This window comes from Lissotriton vulgaris, chromosome 4_1, assembly GCF_964263255.1.
Source record: "Lissotriton vulgaris chromosome 4_1, aLisVul1.2, whole genome shotgun sequence".
Classification (NCBI taxonomy): Eukaryota; Metazoa; Chordata; class Amphibia; order Caudata; family Salamandridae; genus Lissotriton; species Lissotriton vulgaris.
The window spans coordinates 416,986,899-417,011,746 of NC_141691.1; the positions used below are offsets into that span (position 1 = coordinate 416,986,899).

Sequence of the window (24,848 nt, forward strand, 5' to 3'; positions counted from 1 at the left end):
GGTGTGCCTCCATAGGACCAGAAGTGGCCCAATTCATTGTCATATTGGGCACCCCAAATCTCCTTGGTTCAGAAAAGAGGGACTCCAAGAGAATTTTCTTCAGAAATGAGCATTACTGGAGTTGGGCCTGCTGTCCAGAACCTCTTCTGTGCTTGAATATTTATTTTTAGGTCCAATGAGATTGCTAGAAAATATGTTAATGTGCGAGTAAGATTCTTAAAAAAAGTATTTGCTGTTTTATGATTGTAATAATTTAAAATGAAAGTCAAACTCATTACATATTTCTTTTATGAGCAAAAGTTAGTATCAGTGTTTACACTCTAGAAATGCATTTTAAGCCCAGCACAGACTTACATTTCAAAGGGTTGTACCCACAGTACACACCAAGGAACCTAACACCAGGCCTGCACTGCCTTTTGTCACCCCCAAATAGTTTGGAGCATTGACCAGGGAAAGGATAAGACCTTTCCAAATCTACTGGTGTGGGTAGGTCAGGGAATTCCCCACATAAAGGCTGGCGCCAAGTATGCATATGGGATCCCCAGAGCCACTTGTCAGAATATTCCTGGACCTGTGGAAGATTCAGAAGAAGGACTGCCCAACTACTTGAAGGACTGCTTGTCATCTGAAGGTGGAAAACTGGTCTTTGCTTGCCTTGCTTCCAGGTCACCCAGAGTGACTTCAAAGGTCAGTTGTCTGTCCCCTGTGTCAGCTACAGAGACACAAAAGCTTGAGGTATTTTTGCAACTTCCAAGCTGACCAGCTGCCACTGGACCTGCCTGAAGCATACTGCTGGCCTCTGCTTGAGTGAGTTCTTATTCCCAAGAGATCCCCCCAGGTCCTGGTCTCTTGACTGGCATTAGTGGAATCTCCTCTAAGAAGAAAGGGTGAACATCGAAAATTTCGGGCTTCTCCCAATGGCGAACAGCCCTGTTTGCCTTAAAACTCTGCCACCTTTGGCGAGTGCCAATATAAAGCTGCAGTGACACCTACTCTTTGCAACAACAGTTATAGCCCATGATCACCAGCAACATGAGACCTACACTACAAGCTACAGCAACAACAGCCTGCAACAACTGCCAGTGTGAAGCTCCAGCAATGACCAGATCTTCAAACGACAGCCACAACCATGCTTCTTCTGCTCTTTGCGCCAGAACACTCAACCTCAAGGCCTCCTCCACTGCAAACAGAACTCTTTGCACAAAAGTTGAAAGGTATCTCTTCAGCAGGATTAACCTGGACCCTGTCTCCTACTTGTACTCCATCACAGTCAGCCTGAACCTTTGACTTTCCTCTGATCTAGTACAACCAGATGAAAGTGAGCGGTCATTTATGCTTTTAGGCACTATTTTCACGAAAAACCTTTAAAACTGAATATCTCCAATTCTATTGATTGGATCTTTGTCGTTCTGGTATAATTTTGCTTATTGTTTTGGGATTTTTCTTGTGCTGCGTTTTCACTTTCTTACTGCTTGCACGTTGTCTTTAATTTAAGCCTGACTACATTTGTGTCAAGCCAACAGAAGGTTAAACATAGGTTAATTTACTGACATTTGTAGTTCACCCTGACAAGCATTGTGGTTGTTGCCTGAGTGGGGCCTTCACCCCCTCAACCAATAACCCAATTGCATTTCATCTATATTATAACAACCCACAGAGAGATGTCTTTACCTCCGACAGTAGGCTATCTTTAAAAATTCATAATAATACATATTTAAAGAATTAAAACTTAAATAACGTACTTCTCGATTCTAGTGCTTGAAAAAAATATAAGTGATCATATGGCTGCTCTAGGAGAACTTGAAACTAAAGCGAAAACTGTTCCTCAGATTCGTGGATGCGAGCTGTGCCTGTTTCCAGTCTATCATCAAAGTGCCTCCACCATAGTTGGGGTAAATAACTCGTTATCTCTGACTTCTCATTTTCACGGACCACTCATATGATACATTAAGGTGATTGCTTGTGTTTTCAAAGAATGCTTTAACAAATGGAGAAGAAGGTACATCATTCTGTCTGATTATGAAGAACTTAACAATATGTCTAACTAATGTTTATAATTGATGCAAATACTTAGCATTTTTAGCCTACCACAAATGTGTTCATGAGATGTTGCCATCTGTTGCCTTTGTTGTGATTAATTGTCTATTGCTTGTTAGATTGTCTTCTATGTTATATTATTAGGAGACTTGCATTGTTGCATATTATTCACTGGAGAAACAACAGGTGTCTTTGTTTTGGAGAGCTACAGAATTGGAAAAGCGACGTTTATGAAAAATCTTCCAAATATTTTAGGAAGATTATACACATCTAAATTAAAAAAAAGTTAGTTTTATAAAGTTATTTCTGGCCTTGAAATCCTGAAGCTGTCTGAGTTTTTTGGAATGATGTGGTTCATGTGTATTTGTTTTTTGGAAAATCAAGGCTGGTGGCTAAATCAAAGTGAATGTGGGGCTACAGCATTTCATGTCACCTGGACATATAAGGCCCTAATTCACACAGCCTAATTAAGGCATTCAGGGGTTGTATCTTTATGACTCGGGAGTCTGCGCACTTGGGGCGGAGTCTCTGGACTTCGGATGAAGCACTCTGCGTAGAAAAAGATAGTACAGACAGAGGTGTACGCTCTGCAGAGAGTTCCTGAATCAAACACTATATTATATAGTACATTTTGCTGTATTACAAACAGTAGTACAAAATGTTATTCACAAATAATTTGCAGAGTGTCAAGCCTCCACCAATCCCATAGGTATATGTGTATAGATCATTTACGAAACTGCAGGGCGTGGCTACATGTAACTATACATTGGAGTACTCAGTGAGTAAGGGACACACGGTACTCAGGCGACAAAATCCAACAAATGTGGATTAAATGTGAAAAGAATAGTTATATTGGGAATGTCTGAGAGGGGGTTTGAGATGGTTTTCTCCCACCCCAAAACAGTGTTGAAAGATTTAGAAAAAAAACATATCAAGAAATATAATCATGTTCTTCCATATGTGTCAACAATAATATTGATTATTATTTTGTAACAACATATCTACTTTCAATATGAAAGGTATAATGACTTACATGTCCTGTATTTTGCCATACAATCTGTTCAAACATGAATGTTAGTTATACGTCAAAACCTTAATTCAAAACTCGCATATCTAACAGTGTTTCAAACACTTCACAAACACCTGGTAAATACATTAGATTGGTTTTATCCTCCCACTGCCCATCTTCACCAGAATGCTGTTAGCCCAACAGCCAATCAAAGCCAGGCTGAATACATAAAAAAGGAACAAGCAGAAACAAACCCTTTCATAACTTTCACCATGTCACTGAATGTTTTTGTGGGTTTGCCCAATATCATGCGAATGAATTACCTGAGGATAATTAAGAGGAATGCTGAGAGGGTTTTTAGGTAAAGAATTAATATCTTTGGGATGTCCAGCCAAGAAGTGATTTCCAGATTTCGCCTCCACCTGATGTTAGCTGTGACATTGTTTTTGAGTGGGAGCAGGAACCTGATTCTGATACTTCCCACACCCGGCTATTCCAGTCTATGGAACGAAATTAGCAGCTATACATCTTCTTGCCACTAGATCTTTTATGAGGGTCTTCAGTTACATTGTTGGCATCTCACAGCCTACCCAGTCCTGATGCTTGCATTGGGTCCTGAGATGCCTTAATAGAAGATTGCATGTCTACATAGCCATGCCACATAGACTGTCAGAAAGGAAAATGGTTGCTAAGGAGTTTTATATAATTTCCCACTTCCCACGTGTGCTAGGTGTTATTGATTGCATTCATGTGGCACTTCAGCCACCTCACCACTCAGCACACATTTTCCGCAACAGACGCCGCTGGCACGCAGTCAACATGCAGGCTGCATGGGATGCTACTGGCTGCTTTACTGATGAGTATTCTGTGTTTCCAGGTAGTACGTATGACAACTTTTTTCTCAGTTCACTTCTTGCACACAACTTCGCAGTTGGAGAATTTGCAAACATGAGACTCCCTGGTAAGTACTCACTCACCATACAGGACTATCCTCATGAGGGTATTGCAATTCCTGGTTTTTATCAATACTGTCGGTCTTTCCAGTTAAAGAACATAAGATCTCCTCTATGGGATAACTCCTCCTTCACACATCTCTTTAAAACTATGGTGAAAAATTTGCCCTTGGAGGGTGATTATCACCTTTATAAATTAGGACATCCAAAGTATTTCAAAAGGGTTAGGTTGAAGATGTTGGAGCCAATCTGCAAGCTATGTTATCAAGTTAGGCAGACGCTAGAAATACCTTACCATCGTGACTTCACCAATATGTACCTCTCTGGGAACTCCTGAATGCCTTCAACATAAGTTAGTAAGCCCTTTGATTGAAGGGGGTGTAAATAAGTGGTGTCAAATCAGAAAGAGTAATTCTTGGGTCTCTGGTGAATTTCCTGTCGGAAATTACAGAGAGTAATCGATCAAATGCACGTTTTACCAACTGGGAAGTTGGGCAAGGGGCTTAGGTAAAGATGGGAAAGCAAACTGTGAAAAGTTACGAGGAAGAGTTCCCCAAAGAAGAGAAGTCTCCAAGTGGCATTGGATACTGTACAATCTGGGGAGGAAGTTTTTACCCTGCCAACTGAGACCTGGAAGAGGGACCTGCCAACGCTGGACATGACAACTTTATGGTAAGTATAAATGTCTGCTCTTTGGCTGTCTGCTAAATCTGCTCTCTTAGGCAAAATCATCTGTTTACAGTGCTCAGGTCATACTGGACACCGAAAAGGATGTCGATTTTGGGAGGTCACGAAGTGAAAAAAGTGCCTTAAGTGCGGCGTGGAAAAGCTGGATGATATTTATATGTTCTACCAGTGCCTCTTAATCCAGGTCTTTTGGCAAGAAGTGGGTAAGGTGCTCACTGAGGTAATGGGACAGGAAGTTAAAGTAAGCTTGCCACTGGTGATTTTTGAGTCCACGGATGGTGTGGGGTCACTTGTAAACCTGCACAGGTCACGCTGCTTATGCACACTCTTCCCATGTGCTCAAAATGAACAGACGTTCTACCACATTGTCTCAGCTACGTACAATAGAGCATGCATTTGTATACAAGCAATCAAAGAGAGCACTTTGATCTCCATAAGTCGCAATTCAGATGTCTTCAATGCAGGGGGGAGTACTGGCATACTAGCCTGAAGTTGTCTGCAAGTTAATAGTAGCCTGTTGTGTATTATATAGCACTGCAATACAACAAGGCTTATTCATACCTCTGAACCCTCACCAACATATATATCCTGGGAACTGGGTTGTTGTCCCAAATATAGGATAGAGTATGCAGGTGTGCGATCGGCTGGTCAACACTTTTTGTTCTTGAGCTACTAATTGGGTTAAATAATTTATGTAGTTTCATAGTCTATTAATGATGACAGGTGGACTTTTAACACTTTGTCCATACATTCCATCCTAAGATAACTCTTTAAGCCTTTCATAATGTATGTAATTAAAAGCTATAATCAACAAATCAAAAGAGCCCATGAAAACTAATTTGTGGTACATGTTTCTAATCTGTCATGGCTACTGAGTTAATGGCTTCATTGCCCTTTGTCCCCCAGTCCATTGGATATCTCTAGCATCGTCCACAACAGGAGTCATGATCACCACGGTTCATGTCTGTGCATTGAGAGAGTGACGGATGGCTTTGTGAACATGATGGAGCCTTTCAGGTTTATCCCACAATTTTAATTTTGTCATTATAATAAAAAGTTTTATTTTGGAAATAGTGGGTTACAAATAAACAAACAAATATGCATCCCTCAAGAGATTTCGGTGCAATGCTGTGTTGCTCATGTTTACATTTTCACTAGCCCATACAAGCAGTTGTTACATGGGGGTGACAGGCAGTGAACACTTCACATTTTTTTTCACTGACTCTACTTGTGGTGCCGACAAATGTAAAACACTCAGATAGGACTTAATGATTTAATCCATTTGAGCTTCATGTCAGCGGTGGAGACAGAGTAGTCACAGGCGCTGACATAATGAGGCTCTGGATGAGTAAAAATGAGAGGGCATGAACGTCGTTTTTGTAGACAGGGTGGTATGATGGGTAGTATGACTCAGTATGATACTGTTGTGACAAAGTACCCTCTCTGTCAAACTCTAATTGACTTATAAAATATACATTGACAGAACTGAATGAAGCAAGTTACCTTGCTGTGCTAAGCGTCGTGAAAGGAAGTAAACTTAAATACGAAAATGTGTATAAGATATGTATAATTTTTGCTATGCCCATCTGCTGCTGCTCTTGTGGCAATGTAGCAACAATGCTGGCACCCTCGCACCATAGAGCAAGTGTTCTTGTGTTATGGTCAGGACTGTGTTTGATCAGGAAGGTAGTCCTTTCTGAATCAAAAAAAATCTTAGAAGGATATGTGATGCTGAAGGCAGCAGGCATACAAATAATAAGTAATGGAGTTAAATAAATAAATGACGCTTTCTCATGCCTAGGTTGTAGACAATTACCAATTTGTCTTTAAGCCAAATTGACATATATTTGTTCATCTGGGATTGTATCCAAATCCATGGGTGGATGCAAGGAAACGTCCTTGGACCACCCATGAAAGGACTGCATGATGCAAGGCAAGGCAGCGCTATGCACTGCGTTTGTGTATTTTGTTAGCACGTAGGCATACAAGGCATTGAAAATTGCCCCTTGCGTGGCATTGTAACTAGCAGTTAAGGCTTTGCATTTCCACTGCAGGAGCAACACAAAGAACTAGTAAATGTGGCAATAAATTGAGTTCCAGAACAAGTTCTTTACACAAATAACAGATAGGGCCAAATGTACAATTTCGGAAATGGGATATTCCGTCTGCTATATTGCAAATGCAGTATATCCGATGGCACTTGCAAACTGAGGGATGGGATAACCCTCACATTTGTGGCAGAATTTCCCGTCTGCAAAATTTTTAATCAGGCCCATAAATTTTTAACAAACCACGTTTTAATGGTTGTAGTTTATTTAGTTAAAGAAATCATCCTACCTGATGACAATGCAATGTAATATATTTTTTATCTTTTGGACAGAAAGGGTAATCACATTTGCCCATGTACAAGATTTCACTTCCGCATGTGGAGCTGCACCCTGAGAACAGAGTCTCCGCTCCTTGTACGGTGACTCCGCTCTGTGAACTGAGACTCTGCTCCATACACAGGGCAGAGAATCCACGGTCATTTGGGAGACCCTGCATACAGTGAATTCACAGGAAGTGACATGCAGGAAATGACATACAGGAAGGGGAAGTCCTTCATTTAAAAATCAGTCTGTGCCATTTTCTCTGCAGAAATGCAATCTCCTCCATTCTGCTGCTCGGTGAATCGATCTTGCACCCAACATGGCTGAGGTACTTGATGAAAAGACAGCTCCCTTTATTAAAAGTGAATTCAACATTAGAAGTAAGGGGTTGCTTTCAAATCACCCTTAACTTTAGCCTTATGGTGTACCAGAAAGGCCAAGGAGCAATGCGAAGCATGCCCAAATCTAGCAGGAATTTGCCACACACCTCAATGCAGTGGGACTGTGAAACTGGCAGGGTAAATGTGCCAAAAATGATGGGAGGACCTGTGATGGTGGGCCAGGATCAAAGTCCTGCACATCATGGGTGTGTCCTCCCAGCCACATAATCAGTGGCCCCACATGATCCAACTGGACCATAGAGTCCTACCGGCTGCCTGGCCTATCCTCCAATGCCAGCTGGAGGTGTCTGAGCAGCAGAGAGATCGCAAGTACATGTACGGTATTATTTGTCATAAAGTTTGATGTGCATGGCTAGCAATATGTCCTGTCATATGTTGCTTTTGACCTTTGACATAACCTGAGTCATAGCTGCAAAATTTCTACAGTCAATGCATCAGTAAGTCATTAGCCTAAACATTATCATAAGGAATTCTGGGACTTGTAGTTTTTATTTCACAAAAGGGCAGAGTTGCATTACCAGTACAGTTCTGAAAAGAAAGGGAAAAAATCCTGGGAGTGGCATAACGAGTGACCCAGGGGATATATAAAAGTTGAATGCTATACTGATTTTTTTTTGCTATAACTGTTTATTGATAATATGATCGTTTAGGGTGTCGCAGTGTTGTAGCAAGCCTGCATTTTGTTTGTGTTGTATCTCTTAACTACTATTTGTTGTTTAAAATATAGTAAAGGCTGACATTGTTTAACTTTACTTTAATAAATAACATACATACATACATAGACAAAGTGTATTAAATTCATCCACTTTCTGAACAATAGCATGTAACATATTGTTCAAAATATATGTAGCAGTATTAAGTAAGCACATAAGAGTTGCAGTATGCTGCACAAACAACATTTATTTGTAATGGAAATAGTGGCTTTACCCATGTAAAAATGTTAAGTACCCTTCGGTAAAATATTTATTACCAAAAAGTCTTTTTTTAGAATAGTCACAAAATACCTCTGTCACAAATTACATTTTTTGCTAATTAGTGATTTACATTTAAGTTCGTTTACAGCTAATAGTTCTTTACTGCACAGGATATCCATGTACTACAGTGTCAGCAATTGCTATTTTATTGTATCTCTTTGTGTCTAATTTGTTAACCACATATATATTTGTTTATTTACACTTTTCAGTGGACCAGGCTGACCAAGAAACATCACAACATGACCAAAGAACAGAAGACAGAAGATCCTCGGCTTGCAAGTGGGCATGTCCACTCAACACCATCAATGAAGAGGAGGCGGAACAATCCACCAGTAGTGGGAGGAAGAATTAAAGTTTTCTGCTGGCCCCGAAACATATCAGAAATGGTGTCTCCAGAGCAGGTACCAGCCCCCCCCTTACTTTTGAGGCTCAATTCCATTGAGGCCTCCAGCTGCAATCCGGCCACTGCTCCTCCTCCCAGTGCCTAACTAGGAGAACACAAGTCAAGGAAGGCATCTGCTTCGACACCACAGACACCTCTTGTGAGCCTCAAACCCTACATTTCTTCCTGCTCCTGTAGCTGCACTCCAGCGGGTGATGATGGGAATTGAGGATGTTAAGACAATGATCACTTGAGAAATCTGGGACTTGAAGGTACAGGTCCGGATGCACTGAAGGACCCTATCTGGTCAACTTGAATCCTTGACTACCACCATCACCAACTTGGCTGGAGCAATCATGTCTTGTTGGCTCCCAACCACACCCAACATGCTGTTGTCTGGTCTCCCACTTTATCTACCCTCACTGTTTTCCCTGCCACTCTGCATTTTGTTCTTCCTGTGGGGTGTCTGGTTCTAAACAGTCAACGTGTATCAGCTTCCATTCGGGATTCTCACATTATAGTGGAAGAAGAGAATGAGGCTGGGCGGTGACTTTGTCCCCCAAAACCAGACTCTAGTTGCAAAACTATACAGGCCTTGGGTAATGTTCAGTATTATCTTGATTGACTGTGGACCCCTTTCCCTTTGTGAATATATGCAAACATATTTTTTAAGAGCAGGCAGTGGTCCCCGGGACCACTGCCTGCCCTTAAAAAATGAAACAGAAATGGTTCATTTTTCTTTTTAACATTTTCCTGTAAGGAATGCATTAAAAAAATGCTTTATTTAAAAAAGCAATGACAGACATGGTGGTCTGCTGACCCCAGCAGGCCACCATCCCTGGGAATGCTATCCATTTCTAATGGGGTCACAAATTGCACCTGCCTCATGAATATTAATGAAGCATGCAATATGTGACCCCATTAGGAATCACAAACAGTGTCTGTTGAACAGACACTGTTGAACGTTCCAATATGCGAGTCGCAAATTGCGAGTCATAAAACTACGCAATATGCGACTCGCAAATTGTTAGGGTCATACATTTGGCCCCTAGTGATGTGTTGTTTTTATGTTGTGCATCAACCTTCAAGTTCCCTTGTCCATTTTTCCTGAAGACATTATTTGTGTTCATTTTTCTCAATTCATCTTACAATTTATTTCACTTATGATATGGAATATATTCTTTAAAACACCTGGGGCCAGATGTAGGAAGGCTATTACCGGTCGGTAACGGCCGAAAGTAACGAATTTTGGGCGTTACCGACCGGTAATAGGCTTTTCTGATGTAATGGCCGAAATTAAGGATTCAGTAATTTACCGAATCAATAATTTAAGGAATCAGTAAATTACCGATTTCTTAAATACCGATTCGGTAAATTACTGAATTCCCAATGTTGGGAGCACTTAAATGAGTGCTTATCCCATGTTAGGATTCGTTATTTACCACCAACTACAAGTTGGTAGTAAATAACGAAAAAAACTAAAAGCAATTTTATGCAAATTGATTCAGTGCCATGTTGCAGATATACATGCCCTTAGGGCATGTATGTTTGCAACATGTGCACCCATACACAATTGAGGGGTGCAACAGGGTGTCAATCTGCCACCCTGCCACCCTTCAATGTTTTCCCCCTTTTACCGAATCAGTATTTACCGATTCGGTAATTGCCATTCATTCCTATGGGCCTCCAGGCCCATAGGAATGAATGGCAATCACTGAATCGGTAAATACCGTTTCAGTAAATACCGATTTTCACAGATTCGGTAAAATTTACCGAAAACTTACCTACATCCTATTTACCTATTCTTAAATACCGAATCGGTAAAATTTGGTATTTAAGAATAGGTAAATAGTATTTACCTACATCTGGCCCTAAAACTTAAATAAAGGCAATTTCCTCTCTGTTATTTATTCTGCATAATCTTTGTTGAATTCAAAGTGGTTACGTGTAAATATGTTGCTTCCAACATAATGGCTTGTAACACAAATAGTTTTACTGGTTTACTTGTAGTACTCACCAACAGTGATATTGAAATATTGTTCCAGAAACCAGAAAAAACAATGTAAACATCCAAGGCAAAATATCGTAGAGCTTATGATGTTTGTTCAGATTTGCATTTATTTACAATTGTGAGGCTAAAAACATACAATAGTTGTGAGAAAGTGCCATCTTTCTTACATTGGTATGCCCCCACTTTTAGCTCAACTGCTAATGTGCTTGGATGGAGTGTGCCCTGGGCTCCTGCCAACCAGGTACCCAGGGCCTGTGTTCCTTCCCTAAAGCTGTGTTGAAACAAACCCAATTGGCATCTCTGGCCACCTATCAGCCCTTAGTAAATGGTACCCTAGGTACTCAGGGCATGGTTACCAGAGGAGACCCCTAAGGGCTGCAGCACTTATTGTGCCACCCTTAGGGGCCCTGTACCCTGACACCCACAAACTGCATTTGTAGGCATACCTCAGTCACCCCTCTAGCTGGGTGCACTATGCCAGTGGTGTGGGTAAAGGTGCATGAGCCCTGTGCCCCTACAGTACCCAGGGCCATTCCTGGGCACTGTAAGTGCAGTGCTGCCATTTAAGAGTATATGGTGCTGGGAGGTCATCATTCCAAACTCCACAGCACTATGATGGCTTCACTGAAGACTGAGAAGTTTGGTATCAAACTTCTTAGCACATTAAACCCGCATTGATGCCAGTGTAGGATTTAATGTAAAATGCACCAGAGGGAATCCTAGAGATGCACCCTGAAAACCTAACCTACCATCCATGTCTTGTCTGGGTGGCTGCAGAGGCTGCCACCCAGCAGACATGTTGCTGGACCCCTGGGTGGAGAGCCCCCCACTCTCCTGGGCCTGCAGAAATTCACATCCTGGGCGAGATGCTAGGTCTCCTCCCCCAGAATGGGCAGGGGGAAGCTTCAAAGGCATGCCGCCTCTGTGAGCTTCTCCAGACCATTTGCTGTACTCAGCAACTGCCATCCACCAGTTCTAACCCCCCTCTGGCGGGAAGACTGGCGGGAAACCCTACGTCAGGAAGGGGGGTGTGCCAGCCTTGACCTACTCCACCCCTCAAGTGGGAGAGGCGAGGTGAAGCACGACCCTGGGCTCTGGCCATCTTGAAGATGGGGAGCCCTGCCCAATCACAGCTAGGCTCCTGCCCCCTCCCTCAGAAGAGGAGCAGGCCAGGGGGTGTACCCACCCCAGGACAGGGACCTATTGGTCCCTGCCTTTGCCCTACCTGTAACGCCCCTCAAATTAGTATTTAGGGGCACCCCGAACCTTCCTCCCTCAGATCCCGATAATAAAAGAAGAAAGAAGATCAAGAAGAAGAAGACCCGCCGTGCAGCTGCTAACAACAGGACGACACCCACTGGCCTGTCGATCCTGGAACCTGCTCCTGCTTAATCCCGGCGACTCCTGTGGACAGCAACCTTGGGACACCTGGAGGACCTGCCTGCCTGCCTTGACCATCTTAAAGCTGGGGACTCCCATAAGCAGAGGCTCTGCTTCAACAACCAACCCCTGGTGCCAGCCAGGAAGCTCAAGACCTGCTCACTCTGCACCCGCCAAAGCTGGCCTGTGCCAGAGTGATCCAAGACCACAAGGACGTCCCCCGGGCAACTGGGACCCAAATTCCAGTGCCCAAAGACCCTCCTCGATGAACCAGATGACGCCTACAGCCTCAGAACCAGGGACTTTTCGACCGCGACCATCCGAGGGTAAGATTGCCTGACACCCAAAGACACCCCTGCCCCCGGCGCCCTGCGGCTCCCTGCGCCTCCCTTTGGGGAACGTACCTCTTCTCCAGGATCCTAACTTACGTCTCGAAGTAGTGTCGCACCTAAAGAATCACTGTCTTCCTAAAATATTTCCTCCCAGTGACCAAAATGAGCATCTGCCACCACTCTCCACCTAGGACATCCTCTGATATGACCAGCAGTTTGATCAGCACAGAGAGGGGTGGCATGTGTGAGGTGTGTGGGGAGGAGATTCATGCATTAGGGATACCTGTACCTAACCAGGGTTGTTCTCTTCTTCAGATGCTTGAGAGTGGACTTGAGATTCCCATTGAATAACATTGAGCGCCCGACGGCTCAAAAGCACCCTGCACCCAGCCGCCTGAGTGCCTCTGGCATTACAACCTGTGCCGTATCCTACTTCCCCCTTTACCCTGAGCAAATGACCAGGAGTCCAGCTCCCACAGCCGCGTGGCCTGCTGTAAATGTGTAATGTAAATGTAAATGTAAACGCGTTTGTATTTATATAGAGCCTTCTACCCAGAGGTCTCGTAGCGCTGTATTCATACCACTGTGGAACCCTTCCTGGCTTTCCTGTGAGATGTCCACTCCTGGGCACCCCCAAGGTGAAGCCAGGCATCCAAGTGCTGCTGGGGCCGTTGTAGAGATTAAGCAAGCTATTGCCCAGAGTCACAGAGTGGGACCCATGATTAGACTAGGCACCGAGGCGAGAATTATCAGGTCCGGGGAGATTGAGTCCAAGAGCCGTCGAGGCGGGAATTGAACCCTGTTCCCGGGCCAGACCTCTGCATCAGGGTGTGCCGCTCTAACAATTGAGCCACGCTTCTCTGGTTGGTGGCTGCTAGCCAGCAGCCACCAACCAGAGACCCCCTGCCCCTCATTGGATAACATTGGGCCTAACGACCTCTACACCCGGCTGCCCCTGTGCCGCTGATGGTGAACCAACTGTACCTACCTGACCCTAGGGGGCCCCTGAGTCTATGCCCAGAACCCTAACTTCACCAGTCGAGTACTCACCTGGAAACCGGTAACTCACGTACCTGACATTGGATAACATTGACTAGTTTAACTCGAAAAATCTTCTAAGTGTGAAGTTTTGAAAACTTAAAATATTCCCATAAAATCACCGAATTCCGAAGTACTCAGCTGTGAGCAGGAAAGAAGCCAGTACTGCATCTTATAACCCAGTACTGAACTGCAAAAGCAATCCTAGCCGGGTTTACTAGTAACTTGAATTTTCTCTATAGGAATCCATTGTGTGCTTTCCTGTGAAAGTGTCTACTTTTGAAAACTTGAAATATTTTTTAAAAATCATACCAGATACTGAAGCGTAATTACTCACCTGTTTTAAGTGGAGACCCCAGTGCTGGACCTAGGAGTCCAGCACTGGATTACAAAAGTAACGAGATTGTACTTTCACTGCAACCTGAATTTTCTCCCATTGGATAACATAGCCAGATTTTCATTGAAAAGTTTCTACGTGTGAACTTTTAAAATAGCTTTATATTCCTTAAAAATCACTGCAATAACTGAAACATTTTTACTAAACTGTTTTCAGCTTAGATCCCTGGACGGAATCTAGGATCCAGTCCTGGAACTACCAGAGTAATCTACAAAGTAGTCAGCTGTATTTATATAGAAAAACCCATTGAGCTCAATGCTAAATTGTGTTTGGAATTGTGTTGCCTACTGCAACCCCTGTACCTATTGTGCTTACAAAGTTTATTGCCTTTCTGAAAAATACTCATCTGAGACCTGTATATTTTGATGCCTGTTGGTTCTAAAAATAAAACAACTATATCGTTGATATAAAAACAATTGGTCTGGAGTTCAGTCTTTGAGTGTGTGAAACCTTTTTGCTGTCTAAGTGTGTACAACAAATGCTTTACACTGTCCTCTGGTACTGCCTTTCTGCTCGACCAAGCTACCACTTTAGAGATTAAGGTCACACCTGGCTTTAACCTCTGTTATACCTCTGGGGTTTGTGGACTCTATACATGCTGTATCTTATCTTGGTCCAGTGTATTTAGAGCCACTTTGTCACAATAGTTACTTGGGATATCTCTCATGATTTCGTAATTGTGGGTGTGAAGGACTTTGTAAGTGTGTGTGCATTCTGGGTGGTTGGGGTTGTGTGTGTGTGTGGATGTGTGGCATCTGCCTGTGCATGTGGTGCATGTGGCTGACCTGTTAGGTCAGGTGGCTATACAAGTGGAAGTGTCACTGGCTGTAGAAGTTGGGGCGCCAGTGTCTGAACAGGTGGAAGAGATGGTGGACTTGAAGGTTTGGATGGAGAAGGCTGTACAGATTTGATACTTATAGCTGTACAGGTTGGGGTGATTGTGGCTGAGGAGGTTTGAATGTTAATGGCAGTACAGGTCGGGTGATATTAGCTGTACAGGTTTGTTTGCTGGTGGCTGTACAATTGGGGGTGCAGGTGAAGTTTTAGGTTCTTCTCAGTGTGCAATTGAAGTTTTATATTCTTCTCCATGTGTTTACCATGAAGGTAGACTTTGAAGCTTTTACATTATTCCCTCCATCATCCTCATTGTAAAGGCATGGCGTTTTGCATTCTCTTCCAGACAAATTTGTATTTGATCTTGCTGCATCCTGGTTGTATCTTGGCAACATTTCACAACATTGTTAAAGCCCAAATGTTTCTTTCACAAATCAATGTACAATTACTTATGACCTTGTAGCACAACTGTTTCTAGAAAATTGCTGTATAATGATTATTTTTACTAAATTTGCATGGCTTTCTTGTTGATCGAACTTTAAAGATATGTAAATGTAAAGCTCTGTGACCCTAGCCAGAGTCATGATCATGCTATATAAAAGACAAAATAAACTAAAATAAAATTATTCAAGGCACAGGCCTGCTTGTCAAATGTCTGAGGGTGTCCTTGAAGTGAATCTGAAATGTCAGACAGAGAAGCCCCTAGTGCACGAATATCCTGCTGCACATCAGTCTGTTGTTAAAATAATTTTTCCTCCCAGTGACCAAAATGAGCATTTGCCACCACTCTCCACCTGGGACGTCCTCTGATATGACCAGCAGTTTGATCAACACAGAGAGGGGTGGCATGTGTGAGGTGTGTGAGGAGGAGATTCATGCGTTAGGGATACCTGTACCTCACCAGGGTTGTTCTCTTCTTCAGGTGCATGAGAGTGGACCTGAGATGTATCCTCATGGAGGATTGTGGGATGTGAGGGCTGTGAGGATGTGATGGTTGTGCAGGGGTCACTAGACTCTGAGGCTAGGTGGCTGAATGCTGGCAATTTGCAATCCTTAGAAGTGAAGTAGGATGAACAATGCTGGTCAGACGTATAGTAGCATTCTGAGCCCTATTAAGCAAGGGATTGCGTCACTTTTGTACTATGCAATGTGATGCATGCACAACGCAGTCCCAAAATGCTAATTATAAAGACACTCAAGGCCCCTTTGCATGTCCCAGAGTGGCTTGATAAATCCAGAGTAACACAAAGCAGGGTAAGTCACTGTGTTGCGTTAATCTGCCTAAGGGAGGTATTCCATTGTAACACCCATTGATTTTGAGGCATTCCCAGACCATAACTTGTATACCTCGGAATATGCCAAAATTCTACTTCTTCCCAGGTGAGGTGTAACAAGGAGAAATATCTGTAGTTCTCCTTCTTACTTCCTCTTCCTATGTGTGCTGCATTCTGCACACATAGAAACACAAAAATGTCTCAGGGGATTGTTTTTGTGTTGGAAAGTGTATCTTCCTGCAGAAGAACAATACTCCATGCAATGCAGGCAACCTTGCACCATAGGCAGCCCATTGAGCACCAGCACTGCTAAAAGGCAGGAATGAGCTGTATTGTTATAAATATGACACATTGCTGTCCTTTACCTGTAACGCAGTGCAGTGTAGCAAAGTGATTTGCAGCGCTGTTACTTGTTGTTAAATATGGGCAGATGTATTTTAGGCATTGGACCAATAAAGCTTTCCTCTTTATTCATGCCCTCCTTCTTGGTCAGCTCCTGCTCATCTTCTTCCCCCCATCCTCTTCTTGCTGATCATTGCTGGTAACACACATTTGGAGGATCAGAGTCTCTCCTCAGATTGCCCGCTACTTTCCGAAGATGGTTTGGCTTTATCAAACAATTCATTGTACCTGTAAGAAGAAGGTTACAACCATTGAAATACATCACATACTAGTATGTAAGAGCTACAACACTACATATTATTGGAATACATTTTCTCCTGTATTTTAAGTTACATGTGATATGGGGTTTGTGAAAACTAACAAATGGCAGCGTAAATATTAGCAGTGATGTGATAAACAAACATGTGAAATGCAAACTCAAGCTCACCAACTCTAGCCAGAGATCTCTGTAGTTCGGGTATCCCCTGTGAGGTCAGCTGCTGAACCTGGCTCCTTGAGTTTGGAATGGACAAAGTTCCTCGATCCAGCAACTTCAAAAACAAGTTTAACCTTCATTATTTTTCAGATTTGTTAATAAGTCAGCAAACAAATTAAAGTAGATACAATACACAATGTATTAGTGTAAATTACATACAACCATAACATGATTACAAAATGTTGCATGGATTGTCAAACTAATTTCTATGAGTTAGTTGTTGTATAAAGTTTGCCATTTTCTACTATCCTACACTTACCTGACAGGCTAGCATGGACACATTGATCTGCGTGATTACCTTATGTGAGTGAGAAAAGTAGATTTAGAAATTGAATAAAAGAGAGGGATGTGGTCCACCAGCCAACTGGTATCATCGTTTGACAGGAGGGAACCTTATCTTTAAACATTAAGTCAGTCACCTCTAAGTATGCCTTCCAAATCGCAAGTTAGGGTGGCTAGTGTTAAAAAGTAAAATATGTACAAATTTAGGGTTGGCATGTTCCTAAAGTGAATAGTCCTCAAAATTATTTTCACTTTATAGGATTATGGCTTAGGCCAGAAGAAATTTAAAATACAATTAAATAACTATGTTATCTTATCTTTGGCCAAGAACTAACTACAAAGTAAATTGAAACACTATTTTAATATTTATTAAAAATCCAATTAGGTTGTGAAGATAGAGCTTTGATAAATATACAGATACAGGGACTTTTAGGAAGTTGTATTTTTTCTGTCTGCCTGCAGGTAGTCCTTTCTTTGCTGACTCTCCTTTGTTGAGTTGTGAAAACTACTCCCAGAGCACAGAGAATTTCTTGAACAAGGCAAGATAGTTTGGGTGAGGAATGTAACCAAACTTAATCCAAGAATGGCAGGTGAGGCTGGTCTAGAAGCTTCACTAACGTGAATGGTACAGAGGGAGACCTGCACCTTTATAGTTTAGTGATAAGGGTAACTAGAAGAAAGGGTCTTTAGATATCAGGATACCTTTAACCTAGATCGAGCCTCAGTGGAGGAGGGAGCTGGTCTGAAACCCAGTTTTAAGTGGTTGAGTGGAGGGTACTACTAATTACCCTAGACAGAGCCCTAGATGAAATGATGTGGCATAACAGCCAGAGCGGCCGACTTTGGAATTGGGGAACCAGGTTTGAGTCTTGGCATCGGCTCAACATTCTGTGATTCTGGGAAAATCTATTGGGTCCTCGTTTATAAGGGTTTGATGTAAGGCAGGCTACAAGGAATCTCAGTCTCCCCTCTGCTTCATGAACTGCACTGGCTTAAGATCTCTAAACACATTGAATTTAAGGTATTGTGTTATATGTTTAATGCCAAACATGAACTAGCACCCTTATACATTCAGGAACTGGTGACACCTTATTTGCCTTCATGTCTGCTGAGGTCCTCTAGCATTTCGCTGTTCACCACACCAAGGTTCCCTTCAACCCGCATGAAAGGCCACTCATTTGCCTCCCTACATCCAAATGTAGAATCCTCTCCCAGCCACCCTCAGAAATTGCAACTCCGTACATGCTTTTCGGAAAAATTTGGCAATTGTAGCTGACTCTTGGGGTCACTGTTATCTGCCTCTATCCCGCACCGGGAAACCCTTCGGGGTAGCTGCATGCATTTTAAGTCTGTTAACTAAATTCATTGTAGCATTTGATTTACAGGCCTTGGGCACATGCAGTGCACTTTACTAGGGACTTGTAAGTAAATACAATTTGCCAATTGTGGATAAAACCAATATTGCCATGCTTACGGTAAAGGTCACAAGTACTTTAACACTGGTTAGCAGTGGTAAAGTTCTAACATTCCTAAGGCCAGCAAAAACAAGTCCGTAAAAACAGCAGGTCAAAATGCAAAAGGTCAAGGGAAATCATGGCAAGAATGCCAGTTCTAACACCTTCCCATTCACAGGTGTCAAAAATGACAAGCAACTCTCCAGACATGTTTTAAACAACACATGATGGTGACACAATTATAAATAGTTAATACGCAAGCATGGGTTAAGGCAATTAGTTCAGCAACTTGGACAGAATGTACTTGCAGTAAACATCAACTACTTCAGGTGAAGTGCATTTATAATATATCCTGGAACTAGCTTTCCTTCATCATTTCGAAGACAAGAAACAACTACATAATTTTCAATCACATTTTGGCAGAGGTGCATATTGTGCATCATGTGCCTCAGTGAGATCAAAGCTATGATTATTTGCGAAAACAGTGTGAAGAGATAGCAATGTGGTTCTCCCATGTACAGATGCAGGGAACAATGAGGCTGGGTTTAGCATATTCTCAAGGTTACTGGAGAGTCAGAAAAAACACTATTCCACAGGTGTTATGAGTTAGTCGTCAGTAACACAGCAACCACAGCATTATGTACAGTGTAGTAAAAGGAAGATCAGGAGTCCACTTGATAGGTTAAGATCCTTTATTCAGGTTCCTTCCAGGTTAGACAGACAGGTTACTATATAATGTAAGTAGATAGGAAAACCCCACCAGGAGCTCGCTGTTGGTAGCTCAGCCTCAGGTGACCAACTGCCACAACAGGGAATAGAGAGGTACAATCAACTAGAGAGACACCCTGGCATTCTATGATGTCATAAGTATAGAAGTATTGTCTAGCCAGAGAGGAACAGTGAAGATAGTGTTTACTACATATCCTCTCTCTTTATAGAGTAATATCAAAACAAAGGAAAAAACAGTAACAATACCTCATATGTCTCAAACAGCAAGGAAGTACACATTTTAGAACAACGAAAAGTAGTAGTGTACAATAAAAGATGACTTTACCATGAGATATTGTTATTCGAGAAAAGAACAAAGATTCAGCATTATGACATCAGAATTATGGCATAATACACCACATCCCCTCTCCTTAACAAAAGAGCGAGGTTGTAAGACAAACCAAGACAACCCTCAACACAACCCTTGATGAAGAAATGTCAACACTTAATGTATGACAAGAATGTAACTCGAATCTTACCTAAATGAAGCCCTGGCCAGTAGCAACAAGAAGGTAGACTCAGATAACACATAGTGTAAACACAATCTTTACCAATAACAGGAGACTTTGAACCTGAGAAGGGTACTTTACACTGCAGGACAGCATGGGCATTGACTACCCAAAAAAAAAACCAAAGTTTCCCCTGGATAGGGTACACCGCAGAGCAGACTAAATATCTCTGGGAACAAGGCATGGAGTAGCCATTAACACTTAAAAATCTAATTTGGGCGTTGACTACCAAAAAAAAACACATAACCTCCCCTGAAAAAGGGTACACCGCAGAGCAAACAACAAAATCTCTGGGAAAAGGGGCATGGACTAGCCATAAATACTTATGGAACCTACTATGGGTGTTGACTACCCACCAACATCCCCGAACAACCAACCAAGACATAGACCACCATAGACACCAACGTCCCTATGAGAGAGTACAGCATAGAATAAAGACTATAGCCCTGGGACAAGAGGTGGAGTAAATACTACCTTTAAACACCAAGTACATGGTATAGAATACTCACACCAAAAACACGGGCATGGACTACCCACACAAAAATACCTCAGGGTACTAATTAAAATGATATACCTTTAAACACCAAGTACATGGTATAGAATACTCACACCAAAAACACGGGCATGGACTACCCACAAAAAATACCTCAGGGTACTAATTAAAATGATATGGACGGGCATGGACTACCCAAAAAAAAACACCAAATAACATCCCTAACTCAGAATACAGACAACTCATAGCATTTACTACCTAAAGACACCTTACTAAATCTCTAATGTAGAATATAGAGTTTTCATATGAGCACAACAGATTTGCTATATTAAAAACACACCATATTCCTGAAAAAAAAACAGTGTTAGGTCAAATGCATTCATGAGATAACTGCAACACCAATACATAAATAAATAACGATATTAGCTCCGGTGAGCGATCTCTCACCCGGGTTCCTGCAAGTAGCTCCATCTGAAGGTGACAGACCTCGAAAGCGCAGAAGATGCGAGGGAAAAGCTGACCAAAGTCGCGCAAGTGAAAGGTTCCTGACCATGCACAGAAGAAATGCCGCTTTTCACTGGAACCATCGTAGGACAGGTGAAGAATTGAGACGATCCAAAAACACAACCATAGGCTTTAGACGATACAAAAACACTGTTGCTCGTAAGCATGCTCCGCTTGACTGACATAGTTTCTTGTAAGTAAACTCCGCTGATGGACAAAAGACGTGCTGACGCGGGTCACTCTGTGGAGCGGTATGCAGAAAAACAGCAGGGTGACAGGAGCGCGGAGTTCAACACGTCGAGAAGGAAACAAACAGCAGCCTTCTGACACGGGAAACGGAGCACACCGTTGTCCTGGCAACCTAACAAACACAAAATGGCCGTCACGTCAGACAAGGAGACGTAAGGAGCGTGAGGAACGTCTCTTCAAGGAAGACGTCACAGGAACGAAGAATGCAGATTCACCAATACCCCCCAGCATTCCAGAGACGTCATCAGATGGAGAAAGCAGAGCAGACGCGAAGATAGCTCCCAGCCAACCGTCGGGCAACGGACAACACTCGTCAATGAGGTGAGAAATGTCACACAAGAGACAAACTGTTGTCAGAGGGCTATGCCGATGCAGCGCTGAAATTCCACACAGGAAGCGAAGTATTATCAGAGGGCTGAAAACGGCTGAAGGAATACACGCGCTGATTTGAAGTTTAAGCAGTTTTGAAATAAAAGCGCTAAGCAATACGGTATGCCAACATGCGCCCTAGCTTGAAAAAGTTCTCCACACTGCACAGTCACAGCCAGAGTCATTGACACGTGTTTGTACAGACCTTGAAAACGTTCACAGCATTTGTTCCTCGAGCTGTAAAACGACCACACACCTAAATAGCCAGATGCTGTCAACGCTTGACACTTCCCAAACTGAATGGAGGCCAAATAGAAAAAAACAACGTAGACCTCAGGGAAGAGTTAACTCTTCCAACAGAAGCAAGGTGACAGCAGGCAAGACAAAAAGAAACGCCCAGGTGGCAGGCTCAACAGGTAACACGCACCCAGATTGCAGGCTGTCCAGAAGGTGGAACGGACACTGGTGGGGTTGGCTGGGGCATTACCTTTGGGTTTCAATTTGAGTTAGAGAGTCCACGAAGTCTTTAGTTCCTTATCTTTGAGTTCCTTAGGTGTCCTTTATCCTTACTGCACGCAGAGGTTCATCCTTCTCAAGAAACGTCGCCAAACTGTAGTAAAAGGAAGATCAGGAGTCCACTTGATAGGTTAAGATCCTTTATTCAGGTTCCTTCCAGGTTAGACAGACAGGTTACTATATAATGTAAGTAGATAGGAAAACCCCACCAGGAGCTCGCTGTTGGTAGCTCAGCCTCAGGTGACCAACTGCCACAACAGGGAATAGAGAGGTACAATCAACTAGAGAGACACCCTGGCATTCTATGATGTCATAAGTATAGAAGTATTGTCTAGCCAGAGAGGAACAGTGAAGATAGTGTTTACTACATACAGCAATAGCGAAGTGTGAACAAAATACTCCTTATTTGCCTTCAACCAATAATGCATTTCTCCAGTCCTGCAATTCCTTCATTGGCTACCTATAGCTAGATAGGCAGTATTTGAGGCACATTGCATTGTACACAGAGCTTCCCAAGGAAAAGAACATCTCTACCTACAGGTCAAATTCAAGTAATACAACAGAAACAGGACACAACACTTCAGATTTGCACCAGAAATCCTCATACCACCTTACCATAAGAAATGCATAGGAGTATCTGCTTTCTCAGTACAAGTCTACAAGCCCTGGAACTCACTATCAGCTAAGATTTGAAGTTTCCAGGAACATGTACACTTAAGAAGACGGGGTATTTCCAAGATAACTACATCATCCCATAAATGTAACTAAAAAAATAATCATGCCTTTAAGTTTAATCTATAGTTTACAACCCACATATGGAACATGGCAACAGCACACTACTTTCTATATCTAGGTAAACTAATAAGAGCTGACTTATAGTTAGCCTAGGTATTATTCATTAATGGCAATTCATGTATAAAACCCCTTTTGGCCCTCACTGATAACATAAAACACACAGGTCAGCAGCTAACAATGTCTTAATCCTCTTACACTTACATAGGACATAAATGCTATAGGTCTTGCCCAACACCCAGTACGGTACCAGCCAATAAAGCAGCCATCACCATCTGAAAAGGCATGGAATAACTGAAGAGATCCGCCACATGTTGCTGGCCACTGGGAGGACTCTCATTTTGTCCACAACTGCAGGTCCGAACTAGTTACGCACTGCAACTGCTTCTTCACGTCTCACAATGACATTCAGATGTGGGTGTTCGCAGCAAAGCCAATCACTGCAGGTCACCTCACATTTCTTTCTCCAACCACGCGTGCTCTCCACCAAAACCTTTAAACAGATTATCAGGTTGGACAACCCAGTGTAGTAACCAGCTAAAAATATCCATAAACTGACCCTCAGAGCTGCACAAAGCTGGCATCCTGCTTAAAAATATAAATTGCGCCTCTTTCTGTCACACCTCTTCATCGACCACACTGCCAAGCACTGCGTCCCAAAACACGAGAACTGCACCTTGGTGATCATCATGCATGACATGAAAAAGCCTTTCCAACCACACTCCCTACATAGTTTGTCTTGCTGCCCCTGTAGGCGTCAGTGATTCACATAGCGATAGTAAGTGCTATATAAATACTGCAATACAATAAAATACAATACAACAATATTTTCAGACATTTCAACAAGATCCGTAGCTGCCACTATAGCATACAGACACCGAGTCAACCCTGCCACCACAGCAGTAGGAGAAAAAGAAGAAGACATTTTTTTTTGACACTATGACCCAGGGATAACACTTCAAGTGTGCAGGTTTCCATTTTGTGATAATACAGTGTGAAATGTTTTGCACCAAGGAAACCTAGAGAAGGCACAGACAACAACACATTTTTCAGGTTATATAAAGGATTGTTATGCGTCCTTGGACAAGGACAAAGGTTTGGGCAAGCAATATTCCCCAACATCGTGTATGGTTTCACAATGTTAAGATAACTTGGAATAATACTTTGACATTAGTAACTTTCCATTTCAGAAAGGATTCATACTTGAATAAGAGACTGAATGGAAAACGCACTCTGACTGGGATGCAATCAAGAGGCAGGTGAGTCTCTCCTGTGAATACCTTATAACCTAGGTATCGAACAGGAGGTAAACAGAACTGTAATTTTTCCTTGAAAGCTTTGTTCCCACAGTGGGAACAAAGTCACTTTCGTGCTGGTCTACAGAAGCGTGCTCTACCAACAAGTCATCAACATATTGAACTGGTAAAGAACCACAAGTGATGACTAAAGTAACTAAATCTTTCATAAGTGCTTGTGAAACGTGGAAGGTGGCTCTGCAGGCCTTTGCGGAAGGCGAGTCAACATCATTTGAGAGGAGCTAAATTAGAAGGTGAAAAGAAACTGCCTGTCAGGAATATATATTGGACTAGAGAAGAAAGCAGATTATAAATCAGTAGCTGTAAATTAGGAAACTTTGAGTGGACAACAGGAGGGAATCGAAGCTGGGTATTACACAATGGGAAACGTAGGCAACACAACAGCATTAGTGGTTTATAAGTCTAGAATAACATGTTTCTTTATCAGGATTTTGATGAGTTGAATGGGAGGATTACAGATACTAACAGAGGATCAAAATAATTTAACATAGAAGCAATACCTGGGCGGATTTCTGCTTGTGCATAAGGGCGAATGGGATATTGAGGTATGAGTGTGCTTCTTCATTGGGTTCTACCAAAGTTTACAGGGTCAGCAGTTAGGAAACAGCTTACATCACTGACACTGTAAGACCATAAACATG

General features: G+C 42.5%; 1 long non-coding RNA gene across 1 annotated transcript in view; it reads right to left on the reverse strand.

The window, feature by feature from the left end:
* LOC147718823 (uncharacterized) overlaps positions 1-24,848 on the reverse strand; it is a 135,844-nt gene that overhangs the window by 66,622 nt on the left and 44,374 nt on the right. The window contains exons 2-3 of the long non-coding RNA XR_015310008.1: positions 16,908-17,010; positions 16,444-16,708 (exon numbers count right to left, since the gene is read on the reverse strand). This is a non-coding gene — a long non-coding RNA (uncharacterized LOC147718823). The remainder of the gene's footprint in view (positions 1-16,443; positions 16,709-16,907; positions 17,011-24,848) is intronic.